The 15643-nt window shown below is 34.5% G+C and overlaps 1 long non-coding RNA gene across 23 annotated transcripts; it reads right to left on the bottom strand.

Annotated features, from left to right (window-relative positions):
- Window positions 1-4243: 4243 nt before the first annotated feature.
- LOC127842434 (uncharacterized) lies at window positions 4244-11134 on the bottom strand. 23 transcript variants are annotated; one of them, XR_008031640.1, is made up of 7 exons: window positions 9016-11133; window positions 8713-8796; window positions 7625-8547; window positions 6645-6905; window positions 5004-6447; window positions 4824-4883; window positions 4244-4659 (listed from the first exon to the last, which is right to left on the bottom strand). It is a non-coding gene; the product is annotated as an uncharacterized LOC127842434 (long non-coding RNA). The 23 variants fall into 23 exon arrangements; XR_008031634.1 differs by having other exon boundaries at window positions 7625-8295; window positions 8460-8547; window positions 8713-11130; XR_008031641.1 differs by having other exon boundaries at window positions 7625-8184; window positions 8460-8547; window positions 8713-11130.
- Between the last annotated feature and the right edge of the window lie 4509 nt (window positions 11135-15643).

Here is a 15643-nt window from a genome sequence, read left to right as displayed (position 1 = left end):
TATACATATTTTAACCTGTTTTAAAACAATTATAAGATGTTACCTTTTCATAAATTTTGTTTTCATTACTATTACAAATCTATTTATAGATGTAGCAATAAAGCTATACATTATATATATATATATATATATATATATATATATATATATATATATATATATATATATCTCGGAAAAGCAACCTTTTGGAAAACCCCACTAATCTGCTGATACAAATAAAGCTGACCCATTTATAATCCTTTCACAATCACACACTGTAGAAACCGTTATTATTTAAATCATACTTTCTCTGGTTGATATAATGGACCAGCGTTGTTTGCACAACGGATAAGTGGGTTTTTGTAAACTCGAGCGAATTCCGGGAGCAGTCTTTTCAGGTATAGCTGAATTTGAAAAACAAATTTAGTTAGAAGTTAAGGTTCATGTTGAGGCTTCATTTTGAAAAATGTGGGACCCCTTGCATTGAACTCAAATTTGACTAAAGGAAGAGTGCCACATTGAAAATGTATACATAAATGCTTTAAAGGATGTTTTTCCTTCACACTGCTACCAATTTTGTACATCAACGTATAATAACATCCACAAAATCAATCAAAATACAAAGCGATTTTAACAATAAAATATACATTATTTTCAAAAATCTGAATCATGTTTATTCCACGTATTTCGGCGGAAAATTATATAACTAGTGATTAATATCGACATTGACGAGGGCAAGTTACGCTTAAATAGTAAAAAAAGTTTACATATCTAGAAATATCAAAACTCGAACACATGTCGTTTCATCACCATGGGGACAGCCATTTTTTTCAAATTAATAAAATAGAAAGATGCTAAAAACTCACTCATCGCCTAATTGACATTCCAAACGGTTGACGATGACAAATGCATTGGATTGTAATCTTTCCGTTGATGTTTGCAAACTGCACGATCAGATCTCATAAACACTCAAAAGAATAACTATGTAAGAAGCATTTCACCAATGTTTACAATCGTTGTCGAATCACATGTACTATATTATTGCGCATAAAATAGTACGCTTACAGACTGACAAAAAGTTCGATACGTAACTCCGTTCAATTCATCACGGTATACTATTCTATTGATAATGTATAATTATACATCGCTTTAACAATCTAAAAGTAGAAATAATTCTTTTAAATGGAGTTTTTAATAACGAAAGTGAAAACAACGGAAGTTGGATGGATATTCTGTGAGATGCACTTCGGCTCCAGAAAAACAATACAAATAAACGAAAAAAGACGTGTGCGGGACAATTTTCAGCTGGAAAATATTTGAAATAGGGTAAGTGATGATATATCTACGTGGTCATTTCTGTTATTTAGTGCGATCTCTCGCTGATTAATATTAATAGTTGTTTTACTAGTTGCCACCCAACTGCCAAAAAAAGTATGTGTTTTCTCAGGTATGTTTATACACGTACCCGGTTTTCTCACCACTCTCACGTGGTTTCGACCGATTTGTTTTGCACGTTTTTCTACGGAGCACCGCGATGGACACGCTTTCAAAATGATTAGAAGGAATCGAAATATAACATCAATCGGTTTGCCAATTTCTTTATATTCCATTACAATTGTATATGTCGTCTGCAATCTATTTCGATTTGAGATGGTTTAAAATTTGCAATTTGGTTCAGAGGTAAATTAAAAAATTGTTAAGCCTTTGAAATAGAATTGTGACTCTTATTACCCACCATACCTGGATTTTTAAAAAGTAGTTACGTTTAAGTTATTTTTAGAACTTTGTTTAGGAAATTTATCCAAAAAAGGCAGTTGAATAAAAACTCATTTGTTGTTTTATGACAATAATTTTCTTTGAAATGTTGCTAACTTGACCGTGTATATGTATATAGCTTTGTATTTATGCAACAGCAACTCGAAATCGAGCCTATGGGTATTTGGTCCCGCGAAAAAATTAATTGCGTAGGAGTGTGAGTCATTTCAGCGTTGGATTGTTATTGCATGCCTATTATCAGCGAATGTTCAAGCTTTAAATATAAACTGTTTTTGTTTTAACATAGAGCGGTCAATAGTTTCACTAAAAACGGATTAGGAAATTTTATCCTGTACGTTTCAATCATGCACTCAATGGAAATTCGTTGGTTCATTTCAATCGTGGATGTAGCAAGTCAAAATCGAACCTATGCGCATTTGGTCCCGCGATTAACTTGACTGTCTAAGAGTATGAATATTGCTATTGAGCAGCGAGTAGTATTCGTGTTATAACCAAAGCCGGGACTTGCACCCAGATTTCTTCTCCCTCGAAGAAGGAAAAGCGTTCTGCTTTGAACTACTGTGGTTGTATAAACACGTTTCATACAAGCTACATGATCAAGAGGTGTCACTCAGCGTTTGTACGGGCTTGTGACCGTTCTTTTCACAGCGAAATGAAAAGAGCCGCTTTACCACCTTGCGATATGCAATACGGACTAGCATACTAGCAAACAATATAGCCTTTACTTTTGCCATGCATTAACGAAGAAACATTGGCCTTTCGGCGATGGCTAAACCTCAGAAATCCCATTTAAATAAATATTTTTTTCACATCTTGCAGAAATGTTCTGTTGCATAATTTCTCAAAATATCCTAAATCAGATAATATACAATAACATGTGGACATCTGTTCCAGTATCTTGCAAGACGAATAACTATTTGTGGAGCTGTAACATAGCACAACCTTAGATATGTTACTGCCTTTCAACTGTGTTATTTTATCAAATATATTTCATTGATCAGACACGACAGATTTTCATTTCAACTTCACGTGAACAAAACACGTTCGTATCAAACTGCAAAATCGCATTGTAGTGTTTGCAGACCAGCTGCTGCTGAGAATTTTCTTCTACTATACGAATGTGCCTACATATCTGTTACATCAATGCATCATATACTAGTATTTTATCTTACAACCAAACCATAGCATTGAAGTAATACTGCTTTTCAAACAGCGCTTGTTAATATCAACCTAGGTAGCAAACTATGCGATCGAGTGTAGATTTGGCCAAGAGGCAAAAGTAGTTAATATCGCAAACTGTTATGTATATAGATTTTTTTCATCCATATTTTGTATTATGTGTGAAACAAAACTGCAAACTACTGTGTACACTCGAAAGCTTACCAACAAGATGATTGACCAGCGCTTGTCAATATCAACTCAAGTAGCTAACTATGCGATCGATTGTAGATTATATAGTGTGTTTTGTTCGTATATTCTACAAGCGCAATATAAAGCCTAAATACTGTTGAACGTTTGTGTTAATGTGTCTCATTGAAAGACAAGTCATACCAATAACGAGCCGTTGTACAAAATGTGTATGCAGTCAAAAGCGAGTAACTGCTTTAAGTTTACGAGTCACTCAATGTTAGTTTCAACACGAGTAGTTCGTAAGGCGCAATTAATGTTCAACGCAACATTGAGTAGCATAGTTTGTGTCCATATGGCAAATATCTTATAACGGTTAGTTGTTTATATAGTTTTTTTATCATTTCACCTCAAACTAAAGTTTGAAAGTTTTTTGCTTTGTACGATTGAAAGCTAGTGGTGTCACTCGGCGTTTTCACGGACTTGTGACCGTTCCTCTTGTCTGAGTACAAGAGAAGTCGCCTTCCCACCCCAGCCCTAGCAGACTTTGTGCATTGAAGCACTTAATAGAAATGTTATTGCTCGGTCATCGGTCAGGTTCGGTCAACGCGTGCCTGCGTTTCTGAGAGAGCCAGATTAAGATATTTCGTGTCACCGTACGAAAATACCATGGTGTCGCATAGCAAAGCACAGGCATGTCACCATGCGTGCCTACCACCCTTCCAACAGCGCAACAATGTGGTGTTGAAAGGATTCCCAGATAGTGTCGAAAGTATTGACGGTCATAACGGGGACGAGTTGCTTTATAGCGCCTCATTTCGTATTGACTTGCAACCCCGCCCTAGACCGCTACACAGCTAACTGGGCAGGACTCCATCTGACTATCAATCTCAGCGATCATAGTTTTGAAAAACGTCTGCTTTTTAATTGTTGGTATTTGGTACTTGGAGTCTCTTGTGCCAAAGTAGAGACTTACTTTTTGTTTAAAGATGAAGCAATCATTAACTGGTTGGTAGTCTTAACAGTGCGTCAAGATAAGCACCGTGAAAACATTTTAGCACCGAAATACCGAGGTGTTCACCCCCAAGTGCTATCAGTGCGCTTCACACTTGTGGAGTCTTAAACCCCTCGGCCGCCCAAACACAGTTAATGACTGTTAATGTTTATTTTTGTTTGATTTTGGTATTGCATAGTTTAAACACAAACACATACATCAATATTGCTGGCCAGCGCAATAAAACAAGGAAAAAAAAGGTAGGAGAACAATCTCCTTTAGTTTTCATGTAAAAACATAAACATAAACATACACACTGTCAACACTTGCCACTTGCAACACCGAGTTCGTTTCAGTGCAGAATGTACACATTTTTCGATCGACACATATTCGCAATGTTACATGGATTCACAAAGTTACATGGATTCACAAAGTTGCACTGATGTCCATACGCGGTCCAATGTTCGAGTTATCGGTGCGATGGACCCACGGTTTTGTCGCAGCTGTACGCCACACGTATGCATTGACTACTCGGTGTTCACATCAAGGTTTGTATATTGGCACTGAAAATAGAAAAGCAAATTGTGTTAAACAGTAAACGATGAAAGTAAACAGCCTGAAATGATAAAAACATGCATGTGTAATATACCATGTATCAAATAAAATAGTAAACACAAACTGCTAAAGAAAAACACACAACTCTACCAACTGTTTAACTGATACTTACTTTTTTGTTTTGTGTTGCATGTTCAGGCGCCTTTCTGTCACTGCTCGTCTAGCAGTACAGCTGAAATGAAATAGAAAGCATGATCAGAAACTTTCATTGTAATTGTACAACTTACAATTTATGTGCACAATTTTGCATTTAAGTATAACATACAGTAAAACAATTTCAACTAATACTCACTTTTTTGTTGTGTTGTTTCCACAAAGGCGCCTTGTTGTCACTGCTCGCCTGGTAGTAAAGCTGACTCGTCAAGTAGTAGAGAACACTCGTCTAGCAGTAAAGCTGAAATGAAATCGAAAGCATGATTAGAAACTTTTGAATGTGTTTGTACAACTTACAATTTATAAACACAATATTGAACTGTAACAGTAAACATGAAACAGATAACAATTTTACTTACCTATGTTGTCTTCGCTGAAATACAAAAGTCATGTTCATAGCAATCATAGCATATTAACATACAATGAATACAACTCAAAACTTTTAGTAAGAAACTCAGTACTTACTTTGTATTTTGTATCCAATCCCTCTGCGGGCAATCTTCTTCAGTCCACAATCGAGCTGAAATCAAGACTCAATGCATACATGTAAATTTTGCCAAATAACAAACAGAACTGTGAACCAAAACTTTAACTAAACAAAACTAACTTTTCAACTGTAATGGTACTCACCTCTGGCAACTGAAATCATACAGACATTTTGCATAGCACAATACATTTTTAGTTTGAAGATAAGAATGATTTATGAACATTTTACTTACACAAAGCATAAATATAAAAGACATGCTATGATGAAAAAAACAATATGTATACAAAATTATACATAAAAAACAAACTATACTTACCATTGCTGACCTGAAATTGAAAAAAGCACATTTTGTATAGCAGAATACAAGTCATCAAAACAGTTCAATATGAAAATTAAAGAAAGTTTGTGTACTTACCACAGCCATACTGAAATGAAAAAGAAACACATTTTACAATGCAAAATACAGGTCATCAAAACAGTTCAATATGAAAGGCAATTGTACTTACCACAGCCATACTGAAATGAAAAAGAAACACATTTTACAATGCAGAATACAGGTCATCAAAACAATTCACTATGAAATTATAGAAAGTTAGTGTACTTACCAACAGGCTACTGAAATGAAAAAAACATTAAGCATTGCATAGTAGTATACAAGTCATCAAAACAGTTCAATATGAAAATTAAAGAAGGCAATTGTACTTACCACAGGATACTGAAATGAAAAACAGACATTTTACAATGCAGAATACAGGTCATAAAAACAGTTCAATATTAAATTATAGAAAGTTTGTGTACTTACCACAGCCATACTGGAATGAAAAAAAACATTTAGCAATGCACAATAATCAAGACTTACCTAGCTGATCTTGAATCATTCTCTGTTTCTCAACTTCTCAGTTGTCCAAAAGTCTGCTCTGTAACGACCCACCATTCCAATCTGAAAAATAGTTAAGCATAACAAAGCACAAAACAAACCAAAAGAATAGTTTACTTACCTCATATTTTGTGCAGGTTTTCAACAGCCAATTTTCTTCTTGAAACCTGTATTCGTCTCTTTTTTGACCCACTGTGGAACAGTCACAGCAATGTAAGTCTGAAACATAGAAGGGCATAACAACACAACATACAAACCAGTATATTTGTTTCGACTTACCTTGTGGCTACAGTCAAGACACAGCTGCTGAATTTCTTTTCTGTCACAAGCTGTCAAAACATCTCTGCAATGTTAACCTGAAACATAGTAAGAAAGAAAGTAAGAAACATTTTGTATACAACATAGTAAACACTTACCTTGTTTAAAGAGCTGAGTTGCAGCAGTGATTCTTTATTGAAATCTTTTTCTTTTCCCTCACTGCATGAGAGACCTGAAAAATAGCATGCAAAGCAAGACACTGTTTGTATGTCTACTCTGAAACAGAGCAAAATAAAGCATACATGGTACTTATAAAACAAACACATTGTTCCACTTACCCTTCTTCAACAGTTTAGTCACAGCAGTTGATATCCTTATTCACAGTTGAGGCTACTATGAGACCTTTTCTGCATGTGAATCTGAAACAGAGCAAAGCAAAGTATGCATGGTAAATATCAAACAAAACACTTACCTTTCTGCAATGCTCAGCTCTGTTCGACTGTCAAATATTCAGGTCATGTCATATCTGAAACGAACTAAATCAAAACATGCACAGTACACAATTATTGATAAAACCTTGAAACAATTGTATGCTTCATAGCTTTGTGTTGTGTTTTTTTTACTATACATATCACAGACAACTGGCGACCACAAAAGAGTACATACATTTTTTGTATTACTCAAACATTGCTGTATTAAGCTCACACTCATGAATACCAACCGACAGAGTTGTTATAGAGTGATAATCCCTAAAACTGTAAAAAAGAATCGAAATCAGTTTTCATTCATCATGATTTATTGAAACAAATGTATACTACAATACTCACCAGAGCCAACTGAAATGAAATAGAAATGTTAACAGCATGCAAACAAATGTTAACCAATATCAAATCGTCTATAATAAATAACAACAAAAGCATTTCGATACACATAGTAAGTGTTCACCATCATAGTACATCATCAGTTAGTTCGACATCCCACGGTTGCTCAAGTGTTACTGGCTAGCATTTACCCTTTTCAGTAAACCGTCACACATCAGCATTTTTAGACACAAGTACTGTGCAATTCAACCCTTGTTATCATCTTTCACAGACTTCTATGAGTAAACAACTGAAAAATATAAAACGTTTGTACTCACTGTTTGGCAGCTCCAAGAAACACGTCTGTACTGCTTGCCATCTGGACATCAACTGAAACAAAACATCTGAAAACACACATACATTTTAAACGTTTTTGAACAAAAATCAACACAGAGCAGAGCTAATCTGCAGCAGTTAATCTTTCTTAAAATTGAATTCTCCATCTCTGCATAGCACACATGAAAAATAGCATAACATCACATTACAGCAGTCAATGAAAACAAAAATTTGATCGACTTACCTTGCTTCTGTAGAGTTGAGTAACAGACGTGGAAATCTTCTTCCATGTGTAAACCAGTGACTCGAATCTGAAATAAAGTAAAGAACACATTGTACAACTCAAATCAATGAATTAAAACTTACCTTACTTTTGATGAATTGTGTCTCAGCAGTTGAAATCCTGTTTAATTTCTGCATGTGAAATCTGAAACAGAGCAAAGCACGCATGTTACAAATTAAACAAACACAAGTGTTACACTTACCCTGTTTGCAAGTCCCAATCACTTTCTCAACAATGTTCCTCTTCTTGATTCGTCTTCGTCGCTGTCAGCAAGTACACCTGAAACATAAAAGCATGCACAAAACATCCCATATAACAACTATTTTGTACTTACCATATGAGTGCTTTTCTGTTCAGGTCAGCTTGAAAACCCATCACTGCCATCAGCATCTGAAAAATAGTACATCACAAACAAACAAACAAACATAACATATCATAAAAACAGTTTAACACAACAGATATGAGAGCTCTCGCAACCACGTCTGTTCTGTTCGACTGTCCAAAAGCAAGTGACAGTACTTCAATTCACTAACATTGAGAAATTCTAAACTTACCTTCAAGGCTTGTTGAGTAGCTCCAAAAACAAGACTGCTTGGCTCCACTGTTCACTCCAACTGTCATATCATCACTGGATAAGCACTCCTGAAATGTATTAAAACAAAACATGCATAGAACAAACATTCAGTCAAAAGTACTTACCTTTCACTTTGTCACTGCCCTGTGCTCAACTCCAGTCAGCATGACATCTCTGCTTGAAAGTCTGAAACATATAAAAACATGCAATGCAAAACAAACATAGTTACTTACCTTCTAGCATATTGTTGGAGCTCCAGAAAACACGACTGTTCACTTCAGCTGCCAGACTTGAACTGCCAGCACACATCTGAAAATCTGAACAAAGCATTCATGTTCCATACTGTACTAGCCGTATGATTTTGAGTTACTGACATACTTATCATCCAAAAAAAGAGTACATGAAAATCTAGCAAAAAATAGGTTTTCATCTGTTCACGAGTTATACTCTGAAAGAAACCATGATGATGACAAAACTCACTTTATCTCTTCTTTTGTCAAAACACAAGTGTTCATTGTGAAATTTAACAAACTTACCTTTTCGTTTCCCAGCTCTGTTCAAATGTCAGGTCTACATTTCATGTCAAATCTGAAAAAGATCTACATCGAAAAATGCATAGCACACAATCTGTGTTAAAACAGTAACTGTTTGTTGTATTCAAAGCTCCGTGTATTTTTCACTTTACACATCACAGACAACTGGCGACCACAAACGTAGAAACATTTCTGTACTACTCAAAACATTGCTGTATGAACGCCAACCGACATATTTTTGTTATAGACTTATAGTCCCTAAAACTGTTCAAAAAGAATCAAAAGCAGTTTTCAGTCATAATCTTTTATTGAATTCTATACATAGGCAATACAATCTACAGTACTCACCACAGCCCACTGAAATTAAACATCATGAAATATACATGTAAAGCAATACATTTATCATATTATAGTGCATATCAACAAATGCAATTCAATAAATTTTATGCATTCAGTAAGTGTTCACCATCATGTTACATCATCAGTTCGATTAGCATCACCACAATACATCAACTCATAATACTGGTTAGCATTGAGCTCATGCTATAGCTATCATACATCAGCATTCATAGACACTAAAAATCAAGTAATATCTACAGTACTCACCACAGCACACTGGAACAAAATAGAAATGTTAACAGCATGCAAATACAAGTAAAGCAATATCATATTTAGTACATATAAGAAAAGTATGTCAATACACCATCATATTACACCATCAGTTCGTTTCACATTCCCACGGTAGCTCAACTCTTAGTACTGGCTAGCATTTAGCCTTTTCAATAAACATTCAGCATTTCTAGACACAAGCACTGATTAATTCTACCCATCATATCATCATTCACATCATTCCATACTAAGTGTACAATAACAGTTTTCATTAAGCATCGTTAACTAAAAACCACACATACAAGTTAAATCTGCAATACTCACCACAGCCCACTGGAATAAAATAGAAATGTTAACAGCATGCAAATACAAGTAAAGCAATATCATATTTAGTACATATAAGCACATGCATTTAATATTTTTGCAACATTTTTCCATCATATGTTCGCTTCCTCAAAATAGCTCAATGAATATTCTGTTCCACCATCATCCACTATTATCGCTCATCACAACATATCGACACTGTATCAGCACTGAGTAATTTCTACCCAACACATTACAACCATCATACATCATCACGCAACTTGTAAACAGTAAAACGAAAAAAATTTGTACTCACGTTTTTTGTAGACAGCAGCTCGATGAACACGTCCGCACAGCTCGACATCTGAACCTCAACTGACAGTCAATCGCTTGACACCACAACATAAATTTAATTATTCACAACAGTCAGAGCTTAAAAAAACACGTCCGATCAGTCCGATGTCAAAACTTAAAGTGAAGTCAAGTCGTTCAAAAAAATTAATGTAAGTCAAACATTTCATATATAACGCTCACAAAATTTCGTTGTCAGTCAATACTAAACGTTCAAAAGTTAACATCGCATAAGAGTATGATTTCATTTCACAACTCAAGTCAAAGTCAAGTTGTTATCTCATAACAATAACCTAACACTTCAGTCATCCAGTCATTCAACAACCTGAGTACCAAGTCGCTATTCTATAACGCGAAAACTTTTCATCAATAGTCAGAGCTCACGAAAGTACGTCCGTCTTCGTCAACGTTCAAAAGTCAACTGAAACTTTTTAATCGTAAAAATATTTCAAAGTCAAATTTTGTTCAGAGCTCACAAAAACAAGTCTGTCTTTGTCAAAGACCATCAGTCAACTAAGATTCTGTCGTAGTAAAAAAAATTTAAAAGTCAAAACTTTTTTCAGAGCGCTTTAAAAACACGTCCGTATTGGTCAATGTCCAAGCCGCAAATGAGCGTTCTTTACCCGCGCAGTTCAAATTATAATTAGGTCACGACGTCGAGAGCTTCGAAAAACACGTCCGAACCCTTCAACGACCAAACGAAGAATGACAGAAAAGCACATGGAAAATGTTTATTCTTCATGATTTGAGTTACGATCGAATGTGTATTTGATGACAAATCTAAAAATCATACTTACCATGCAAAAATCCTACAAATATTGACTTTGTGATGATATTTTTTCATGACCATACAAGCCGAAATATTCACACTCACAGCTTGAATGGGCATAAAAATTGATAAGCATGAGTCCGTACAATCCATCCAGTATTTCCTTCGAGTTAAAGCAAATCCATGGTCTTTAGGTCTCAAATCTTGTTATGAGGCGTACTCAACGCAGATTTTTATAGTCAATGTTAAAACGACAAAAGGCGAGTATATAAAAAAATCTAGTCAAACATAGATTTACTAACCTATCATTCTGAAATAATCCTAGATCATATCAAATATGTGAGTAATCCATCAAAATATTTATTACTGAACATTTAACATCAGCACAAAATATTCCCGTATACCCATTTAGTTTTCTACATAGCCTGAACAATTCAATATTTATTTTCAATTCCGAGAACTCAAATGTTTTCATGACGTTCGACTGACGAAAGCAGCTCGATATGATTTCGCACTAACTTTATTAAAGAGCAACTATCGCGCTGTGATTTTTTCAACTGTGTTTTGTGATTTGTACTAGTACAACGAAGATATAGAAAATAAATATCAAACCACATATATCAAAATGTTCAGCACACTGGCGCCTACACAATGATATACAAATAGTATGGTTATGTGTACAATTGTTCTTGAAAATTTGAAATATCGAGAAAATTTGCGTTAAAATCAAAATTTCATAACTCGCGCGTTCGATTTTGTATACACAAATAGTACCAGTATGAGCGCATCGAAATTTCGGTTCATCTGGTGAAAATTTTATGGAATTTGGACAACTGGTTCTATAGATATTGCACTTAAACCACTGTCAAAGAAACACAATTTTCTATCGTCGATATGTAAACACCCCTTTAAGTTGAAAGATGAGTTTCATTGAAATGACGTCGTCGATTTGCACTGACAACGAAGGGTCAAAATTACGATTCATGAAATGTGTGTTTGTTTTTATATGGTTTTCTGCCCGTATAACTGCAGCGTTTTACAAAAACATCAAGTATGTTACACCAAAATGCACAGAAATAAATTCCCCATCGCATGATGCAAATATTACTGTATCATATTGCGAAATGAAAATCTTTTCTTCATATCAACCCAAGTTTTACCAATAAACAGAAATTTTGACATATATCCACTTATCTACTTGCAAAATATTTAAACTCTTATTGTTACTGTCTATTTGCTGGTTATGATTGTGAAAATTTCATCGAAATGCGTTCACGCGTTATTGAGGCAGTTAACATAAACCGCTTCGATACAAACACAGTTTTATCAACTATTCGCTATCTAACGACGTTCGGTTTAACTCGACTGAAAAGTTCAAAATTTCTATAAGCACGAATGCGTTTTCTCTCAGCAGTATTCTTGTAATTAGACCTATTGTGGAGTATCATACATCAAAATGTGCAGAACAGAATTCCCTATAGAATGATAGCAATTGTTATGTACTTGTATTGAATGGGAAATTTTTTTCCTTGTCAGTGAAGTGATTTTCATGCGAAAAACTAAGAATTTCTACTTAATGCGAATATGTTAGCAAAAAATGATCCCCACAAAACTTGTTGCTATTAACACGTTTTATATTAATGCGAAAATTTTTGGTAGATCGGTCAACTATTTGAAGAGAAAACACGACCTCAACTTTTTCGTATAGTGCATTTCGCTGAAGATCTACACTTTAACAGATTCAATGAGATGACGTTGTATGTTATGAAGAATTTATCAAAGGCGGGTTTCAAGCAAAATGGTTTTCGGTCAATATTGAAGCCAATTTTCAACACACTATCAAGTATGTGGTATCAAAATGTGCAGAATTAAATTCTGTACAAGCAGATGTTCAAATCACCCCAATATCAATGAGTACAAAAAAGTTTTCTATTCAGCGACTCGTTTTCAAATCAAACATCTGCGATTTTAACACACACGCATAAATGCTAGAGAAAATTTATCAGCGTATAATTTATAGCCAATATTGCACTGAACAAAATGATAAAAATCCCATGTTGTTATCTCAAGTGGTGTGGAAGATCCCCCGCTTTAAACTTTGTACGAAATCACTGTTCTATTCGCAGAGTTTTCGACGTTGAGTCAAAATGTAAAGTTAAAGACAGAAATGCGTTTAGTACGAAATCGTTATCGCACTGTATTTTTTGTTTGTTTAGACATACGATTAAGTGGAATACATCAAAATGCGTGGAATCGAATGTCCTACAAGCTAATACCAAAATGAAGATAAATTCTCTTAACACGAAAAAGTTTTCTTGTTAGCGAATTTTTTAATGTTGAATATCTTATGCAATGAGTCGTGTGAGAACAATATAGGCGAGACAAAAATTGTAGCTATCATAGGATTACATATTATGGTGAAAATTTCATCAGGATATCATGAGACGTTTTCGAGCAAATTGAGTTAAACCGATGTAACTTAACATCTTGTTTCGTTTGTTTACATGGATAAAAGACGACGTTGTAAAAATCTAAAGTTAAAGACAGAAATGCGTTTATGACAAAATCGTTATCGGACTGTTTTATTGTTGTGTCTAAACATACGGTAAAGTGTAATATATAAAAATGCGTGGAATCGAATTTCCTACAAGCTAGTACCAAAATAACGATAAATGCTCATTACACAAAAAAGTTTTCTTGTTAGCGAATTTTGCAAAGTTGAATATCTGATACAATAAGTCGTGTGAGAACAATATAGGCGAAACAAAAATTGTAGCTATCATATGATGCAATACTGTGGTGAAAAAATCATCTAAATATCAAGAGACGTTTTCGAGCAAATTGAGTTAAACCGATGCAACTTAAACTCTTTCCCCGCTTGTTTACATGCATAGAAATGCAATGACGTTGAAAAAAAATCTAAAGTTAAAGACAGAAATGCGTTTATGACAAAATCGTTATCGGACTGTTTTATTGTTGTGTTATGATATATAGCTAAGTGTTATACATCAAAATGCGTGGAATTGAATTTCCAACAGAATCATACCAAACTAAAGATGAATGCTCTTAACGCAAAAAAGTTTTCTTGTTAGCGAGTTTTGCAAAGTAGAATATCTGACACAATGTGTCGTGTGAGAACAATATAGGCGAAACAAAAAATGTAGCTATCATGCGATTGAATATTGTTTTGAAATTTTCATCTCGAAATCATGAGGCGTTCTCGAAAGAATTGAGTTAAACCTCTTGGTAAGATATTGCACCCAAGCCAAGGTTGTTTACATGGATAGAAATGACGTTCGAGCTACAGTACATGTTTCGTGCTTTAAAAAGTGTATTCGTGATTATAGGCAAAATGGTTTTCGGCTAGTCTTGATCAAGCGATACAATAGACATACAAGCATGTCATATCAAAATATGTGGAATTACATGCTCTTCATTTTGATATCAGTTTTGTTTCAAAAAGCGATAGAATGAAAAAGTTTTCTTGTTGCGAACGTTTTCAAAGTGATTTTTATCACATAAGCATGTATGTTGGAACAAAAATATCAATAGAAAAGTTGTAGCTATCAATAAGCTGGGCATTGTACTTTAAATTTGATAGTGATGACTTGAACAGTTCCGAAGAAATTTGACTTAAACCTCGGTGTACGATATTTACCCAAGGTTGTTTACATGAAGCGAAATGACGTACTACATGTAATGAATTTTTGCGCGATGCCGATTTAAACAAAACGATCAATGTTGCGTTTAACTTTCTACGTGCTAAATCGAAATGTTTCACATACATACAAAGTGTTCTACACCAAATTCTTCAGAAAACAATTCCCAATTTAACTGTACATATTTCGTTAAGCAAAACGAAAAAGCAAAAAAGTTTTCTTCATACAAAAGATTTCGGACAGATATTTTACATAGAAGCATATATTTCAGGGCAAACTAATCAGTACGTAATTGTAGCATATAGCCATCTGTGTACTGTACTGAAAATTTCATATTGATATTTTGAGTGGTTTCAAAGAAAATGCACTTAAACCTCGTTGTACGATATTGCACCAAGGTTGTTTACATGAAGCGAAATTACGTAGATCTACTGCACGTCATGAATTTTGACTCGATGCCGATGTCAAGAAAAATATCAATGTTTCGTTTAACTTCCTACGTATTTAATCGAAATGATTCACATACATGCAAAGTGGTATACACCAAATTCTTCAGAAAACAATTCCTTATTCAACTGTACATATTTCGTTTAGCAAAACGAAAAGGCAAAAAAGTTTTCTTCATACAAACGGTATTTTCGACCATAAACTTGCACTTTTGTCCAAGAAGCATTAACAAAAGAATACAACGTATGGAACAATCATTGTGGAGCTTTCTTAGTTGAATATCATAGTCAAAATTTGATCCCAATATCTGCATAGGTTGTTGAGAAATGTACAGTTAAACTTTCTCGCAAATACTCATCTATCCGTGTACTTTAATTTGAAATGACGTTCGATATTATCTGCACTTTATGACCTCGCTGTACTGGGTGTAATTTCTCGTGCGATGCTGGTAGATATTTGATGAAGTATTGGATTGGAAATTTTAGCGTTGTGA

Source organism: Dreissena polymorpha, chromosome 8 (genome assembly GCF_020536995.1).
Source record: "Dreissena polymorpha isolate Duluth1 chromosome 8, UMN_Dpol_1.0, whole genome shotgun sequence".
Lineage (NCBI taxonomy): Eukaryota > Metazoa > Mollusca > Bivalvia > Myida > Dreissenidae > Dreissena > Dreissena polymorpha.
The sequence above is the reverse complement of the archived record's forward strand: the minus strand, read 5'-3'. Positions and strand labels throughout refer to the sequence as shown.